Source organism: Corvus brachyrhynchos, unplaced genomic scaffold (genome assembly GCF_000691975.1).
Source record: "Corvus brachyrhynchos isolate BGI_N302 unplaced genomic scaffold, ASM69197v1 scaffold56, whole genome shotgun sequence".
Lineage (NCBI taxonomy): Eukaryota > Metazoa > Chordata > Aves > Passeriformes > Corvidae > Corvus > Corvus brachyrhynchos.
This window is the reverse complement of record NW_008238664.1, coordinates 4921146-4928006: the sequence shown is the minus strand read 5'-3', so window position 1 is coordinate 4928006 and position 6861 is coordinate 4921146. Positions and strand designations below refer to the sequence as shown.

Below are 6861 nucleotides of genomic sequence, written 5' to 3'. Positions count from 1 at the left end.
CAGAATGAAAATCAATCTTTGAACCTTCCTCCCGGCTTCCTGCCTCCTCCTTGGGTTGCTAATTCTCAGAAATACTTCCCTTCTCACAAGAGGGCTCTGTCACCCCTGGGCAGGTGTGCTGACAAGCCCAGTCCCCAAAACTCTCAAGTCTGGATCAAAACTTGAGCAGCCCCATGTGGCAAACCCCTGGTGCACTACCAGTGGGATCTGCCGGGTCAGGCTGAGCAGCGATGGACTTCCCTGCTGCCCTCCTGCCGTGGCAACCAAGGACTGCCGCCTCCATAAGCGCCCCCTCCCCAGCCTGGCCCCCTTGGGTTGTGCCTGTTTTGGTGTTTCTCTCTGTTCTTTCCCCCCCAGGCTGGCTGCCAGCTCCCGGGCCCCTGGCCAGCAGCTGCGTGTGCATGTTGTGAGCTCCTCCACCCACACTGTGCAGTGCTTCCAAAGTGCCCCAGCCCTGGCGGGGACGTCACTCACAGTGCCCACTGCCCAACATGGGCTGCCCATGTGTGGGCAGGGGCTTCAACCGGCCCCTTCTCTCTTGCAAAGAGGAGGGAGAGTGTCAGGGCTGAGCAGCACATGACCGACACCACCCCAGCTGCCGTGTGAGTGCCGGACCTCTGGTGACATGTTGGGGGCTGTACACTTGAACTCTACCTTGAGACAGTGAAGCAGGATCCCCCCGTCTCCAGGGTTTCCCAAACTCTGTTGACCTGCTGCACGCAGCTGCTGGGACCCACCCAGCACCCCCAGAGACTTGTGCTGCCCTGAGGGGATGCCTGCCCCAGTGCCCCAATGCCTGCAGAACCCTGTTGCCTGGTGGCTTCTTTGCCCATGGACTCACTGGGAATGGGGTTTCCCCTGTGACTCCAACCTGTGTCACTGTAAGAGAGGGAATTTACTTGCCCTGACTGGGCAAGGTGCAGGCAGAGAGGAGGGAGCACACCTCTGCTGTGCTCCTGGAGAACAATAACAACCTTTGTTACTCGAAATGACCAAGTGAGCTTGAAATATCAAAGGCAGCAAGTGTGACAGGGCACAATAAGCCATGCTGTTACCCGGAATAAAACTAAGACATCCCCTGCTGTCCCCCGTCTCCTTAGGAGTCTCCAGAGCTGCCACTCCTCTGCCGGTCTTCTCATGCTTGCAGCCAGTCCTCCCACGCAAGCAGCCACTGCCACAGGCTTTGATGGCTACCAAAAGCAGCAAATGGCTGCCCCTGAGCCCGGCTTGCAGCCAAGTGCCATGCCCAAGGCTCCCCACCACCCGTGTTGCAAGGGCAGGACCATTCCCAGCCAGAGAGACATCCCTGTGCTGCCTGTCACCAGCCAGCAAACCCTCCCGGGACAGCAAGGAGGTGAATGTGACCCTCAGAGCTGCAAAAGGCATCCTGGAGGGGCTCTGCAGGGATGGGAAACAAACTGTGCTTGGAAGCAGCAGGCGGGTCTCTTAGAGGAGCCAGAAAGCAGTTCTAAAATGCGAGAGGGAAGATGGATAGTGACCCACCAATGCTACCTGAACTTGAGCTTAATATCCTTATTATCTTCTAGCAAATGGACCTTGCAGGAGGCCTTTTGGCAGTCTCAGCCCTGTTCAACAGCTCTGTTTAATTGCAGCCCTATTTCTTTATTTTTCTCGAGCAGTTGCAAGGATTAATGGCATTTGTACTTCTGCTCTCCAGCTGTGACAAGGCAGGAGGAGCCGAGGGCCAAGGGTGGCACAGGTGGCTTCATTCCCTGAAGCCCCAGCAGCTTTGATGTTGAGTGCATGTGGGAAGGAAGACAGGTGGTGAGGGAGGAGAGACCATTGATATGCAGCCACCTTTCAAGCAGCATTCCTGATTTAGAGCCGAGACCCACATTTTAGTAGGGACAGCACGGGAAGCCATGCTCAGAGTATGTTTTTGACAGGGGGAAGAAAGGAAAGGTCCCAGCCTTGCTGCGGCTGAAATGGGGCTTTTCAGATCCCCAACCTTCCATCTCTGCAGTGCAGGCAGCTGCAAACACTGTCAGCAGCAAGTGGTCTCCTGTGTGAAGCAGAGCTGCTGTCCCCGTGAGGAGGACACTGAGGAGGCTCAGTTTTATTACCCAACACACTGAAATTGCTTCTGTAGTACTTTTACAACTGGTCTGTGCCCACCTTCATTCTCCGCACGACTCGTGTTTCTTCAACCAAATTTCCCCATGGCTGGGTTTGCTGGGGACTCTTCCCATTACTCCCTGACTAGTAAGATTCCATCCCCTGGCCTCCCCCACCCCATTTTTCACTTTGCACCAGCTGTATGCTGCAAGAGGTTTACAGGGCCGTTCAGAGACCCTGCTTTTTTGAGTGCTGTTGTCCTTGCAATCTTGCATCACTACAACAGCTCCTGTTTTCTGCAGGGGAAGTGTCTGCAGAGAGCAGGGGGCTTACAGCTGGTGGTACCACCTGCCTGGGCTGAGCTGCACATGCTGACCTTGGGCTTTCTCGTGCTCCTTTGTGTGCTGTGCGCTGGGATGAGGGCCCTTCCGGCGTGAAAGTGGGATTTTGGTTTGTGTAAGGGTTATGTGGACTCCAGCTCAGGTGTGGTTTGGTCCCATGTACATGTAGAGCACCCGAGAAGGGCATGGCTGCTGTATCCTGCTGCTTCTCTTTTTCCTCTAACCAAAGGCACCTATTGCACACCTTGCCCCATTAAGTCACGGGCCCTTAGATAGATTTATTTCTGTCCCATTTGCCTGGTTTTGGTTTTGCCCTAGTCTGACATTCACTTCTGGGTAACAGTTTGAGACAAATGCTTTAAAAACACTGCAAAGCAAAAAGAACTGGGCAGATGTTTTCTACATTCTTTTATTTTTGTGTGTATGCCTGGCTCTTAGTAAGTGTCGGGGGGGGGAAATGATATAACTGATGATTTGTTTCTCTCTCTTTGGAAGAAGTCCAGACTGTAGAACAGGGCTAAAATGCCAGGAAAGAGTTTGCTGCATAAAGGCAGGCTTACGTTATTTGATTTTATACATTCCTTGGATAACATATTTTCTTTAATTTGAGAACCTGGAGAAGTCATTTTACATCTTTATTCAGCACAGCTTATTTGCTCTTCTTCTCAGTTTTCCTTATTTTTAGAAAGGTGAAGTGTGTTCCCAAATTAAATCATTACTGGGGTGGACTTCAGCCAAGAGGATCCATGGTTCAAGCCATAAGGCACACGAAACATAAGAGCAAAACAATGGAGTTTTACATTGTGTTTTGTTTGGCAGGGTGAGGAGAGATATGGCCTTGAAAGATTCATATTCTTACACAGCTATAATATATTTTAAAAGACAGTAAGGACTATCTCCATTTCTCACTTTGCTTAAAAAAAATAAGCACACACAGAAATGCTGAAAATGTTGGGATTGCCAGATTCTCCTTAGTTCCAAGTAAAGGTTCATGCCTGGGGATCTCAGAGATGCTTACAGTAACGTCCCAAACATTAGCTGAAGTGGGCTGATCCTTTACCTTTTTGCTGATGTGCTTGTCCCTGCTGCAGCTACAAGGGCAGAGCTTGCAGCAGCCTGGCCCCAAGCCAGGCTCCTCAACCAAGCACCCATGGATTATATTCCATATGTCAGCCTCTCACTTCAGTGAGTTGGAGCCCCTTCTCCAGATGGGACAGTTTTGCAGCAACAGAGCAAAGCCCTGCAAAGCTTGCTCCCAGGTGAAAGTTTGACAGAGCATGTCCAGGAGCCACAGGAACACATACCACTGCCAGGAAGCAAGAACATGCCTCCCTTCTGCCATGGCTGTGGCCAAATCCTCTCTGTGCCTGTGCTGTGGAAAGCAGGGCAGCCAGTGCCTGCAGCTGTGGGCACGTGAGCATGAAGCCATTTGCTGGTGACGCTCTCCAGGGCTGGGGTGACTCTCCCTGGCTGCTCCATGGGCTGCCTGCCAGCCAGCTGAGACCTCGCTGCTGCCCCAGCTGAGCTGCTAAAGCAGTGAGATTTAGAAGCATAATATAAAATTGGACTAATAATTAAAAATTGACTGGCCCTGCTAAGCAGTACATTAAAACGTGTCTGTACACAGGGAATGAACGTATCCCAGCAACAAAAACAAACAGCTGGCAAAATGGGGTCTGGTATCCCCTTTCCAGCTTTCCGAAAGGTGTCTTAAGTTTATAATGAAGTCACTTTGTTTCCAAGCACGCTGGTGTTTGGAAACAGCATGTCCATCCCTTTATCAGCCAACCGATAGGCAGCAACCAGGAATCAGCTGGAGCCAACCCCTCCGTGAGCCAGAGACAGAGGGTCCCTAACAGCCTCCCCACTGAGCAGTGTTGTACAGTGCCCAGGATGAGCACTAGGCATCCATGGCAAAGAGAAAGAGCTTGGGAGAAACCACTGACTTCCAGGCAGGGCACGCCAGAGCTCCTCCATCCTGCATCACCGCATCCAACACCTGCTGGGGTACTGAAATTCTGCAAAACATGCAGGAGTGCTTGGCATCAGATGGCTGGCAGGCTCCTGGTTCAATATGGTGCTTAAGGCTCTGTATCCATACCTAGGATGGATATGGTGTGTTGAGGGACCCTCTGAGCTGGTATACGGGGCTTGTGGTATGGCCACATGCTCCTCACTGCTCCTGCAAATGAAGGTCTCAACCCTAGACTGTTTTGTCCAAGGCTTAACCCCTCTCGCTCACAGAGGCACTTAGCAGAAGCTCGTGCTTTCCAGGAAAAAAAGGTCTTTTAAAACCTCACAAGAAACAAAAGAAATGCCATTTACATTACCTTTTAAAATAATACGTCAGTAAAGGTTTTGTGTTAGAGGCAAGAAAAACAACGTGGGAGAACCTTTGACCTTGTCAACTCTCATTTCTTGGTCTATGCTTATAGACTTACACTCCCCCTCTTGAAAAACTGAAAGTTCAAGCATGCTGGTCCATCAACTATTTTTAGATTATCCCCTGTTGAGGCACAAAAATACAGTGATCACTAAGAACGCTAAAATTTTAATTGTTAATTTTAAGTGGCAGGTTTCTTTCACGTCCTTTGTTCCACACACTGAAGCAGCAGAATTGCATTCAGCAATGCACAATGCAAGCCTCTAGTTTGATGAGACCCTTCCACAAGAGGAGAATTGAAAACATTAGACTAGTATGGATGAAAGAAAGACAAGGGAATTCACTGAGGAAAATAACTTAGGATACTTACAGTCACTATCTCTAAATGGAATCAGGAATGAACCTGCAGCATAAGAAACTTAAAAGGTAAAAAAATTAAATAGCTGTAGATGGTACATGAGCTTGCAAAAGGCCCTTGCCAAAAGCACTGCAGAGGCCAGATGGTTAGGAGGAATCAGAGCAGGACCAGGCTTTGATACCAAGTAACAGGAACAGCCAAAACTACAGTAGACAGGTTTAAAAATAAACCAAAACAAGGAGGTCATGTTCTCTCACACACTGTGCCAAAAGTCAGCCACCAGAGAGGCATTGCTGCAGAGGGGAGGTTTAATTTGGGGCTCCAGGGTTCCCAGGGCTTCACTTGGAAAAATGGATGCAGCCAAAGGAGCAAAGATGATGTCAAGGGACCATTTTATGAGATGATGCTGGTTCCCACAGCCACCAGCTCTTCTGAGACCCACTCAGCAGCCATCATTCCCCACTCATGTGCCTTTACATGTTCATACTCACCTAACACGCAGATTAGGTCTGACATGGGCCTGTAAAATCAGGAATCAGTCCCCATATCAGCTAGGCTCCCCTTTCAATATCCCTTCTTGGGAACAGTGTCCTACATCAAGATAGGAAGCTCCCTCACTCCATTTTCCAGCAGCCCCTGGCCAGGCGATCAGAAATAAACACTGCCACACACATGCCTTGGTTTCCTTTCATACTTTTAAAATTTTTTTTTACTTTTATTATTATCTCCTCCTTTTAAGCATCCCTTTAAGGGTGAAATGAAATCCAACCATTTACAGAGAAAATGATTTCAGAATGTACATTTGATTTATCCTTAAAAAAAGTTCATTATTACTTACTGTTTATAAATTACAGAGTTGAAAGGAGCTTTGCAGATGCTCTTATTTTTTCTTTTCTTTTTAGTTTTTGGCAAGTCCACGCATTCTTTTTCCAAAGCAGGGTGTCCTGGAGCCACTCCAGGAGCAACACCAGCAGTAGGTCCAGGTGGACCCCAGGCTCAGAAGTGCTGCTGGACCACCTCCAGGATGATGCTGCATCATCATCCGCATAGGCAGGAAAAAACAGTGGTTCAAATTCTTAGTCTTAGAGTATTTCAGATCCCTTCTTAATCCATTACCTGTAGTCCCCAAAACTTTAAAATGTCAGTGTATTGCATTAGAAACAGTTCTTCTTTCTTGATGCTGGATCTGAGCTCCTCGTGCCACCCCCTTACCCTCCAGCTCCCCTTCCCTTTCCATAACAAGAGTGACTTTGTCCAATGTCTCAGAAATCAGAAAGGAGAAGTTTAGGGAGGGTAGGGAGAACACAATGATGGAGGGATACAGGATCCATTCCCCCACTCACTTTGCTCCTTTCTCGCCAAGGTTAGAGGTCAGTGAGGCCAGGACAAGCCATCCCTTCCCTCTTCACCACCAGTGTTCACTAATGGAACCAGGAGTGACCCTGGGCATGTGTCTTCACAGTGCAGAGGCATAGCAGCCACAGAGATTGCCGGCAGGAGCTGGGACACAGGGAGAGAGCCCCAGGGATACTGAGGAGGGGAAGAGACACCATCCCCATGAGGAAACAGCAAGGCAGGCAGAGGGGAATGAACACCCATTCTGCTCTGACACTCTCCCACATTCCAACTCGGTTTCCTTGTTTACCTGTCACAGAGACACACAGCAGGCTAGCCTGGGCAGCACAACAGCAAACACTTCAGCA

The 6861-nt window shown here is 49.4% G+C and overlaps 1 protein-coding gene across 1 annotated transcript in view; it reads right to left on the bottom strand.

Annotated features, from left to right (window-relative positions):
* Window positions 1-5835: 5835 nt before the first annotated feature.
* Window positions 5836-6861, bottom strand: part of MGAT3 (mannosyl (beta-1,4-)-glycoprotein beta-1,4-N-acetylglucosaminyltransferase) — an 18523-nt gene continuing 17497 nt past the window's right edge. Inside the window, exon 2 of the mRNA XM_017737878.1 lies at window positions 5836-6861. This exon is cut by the window's right edge and continues 5679 nt beyond it. The gene's annotated coding sequence lies outside the window, so the exon portion shown is untranslated.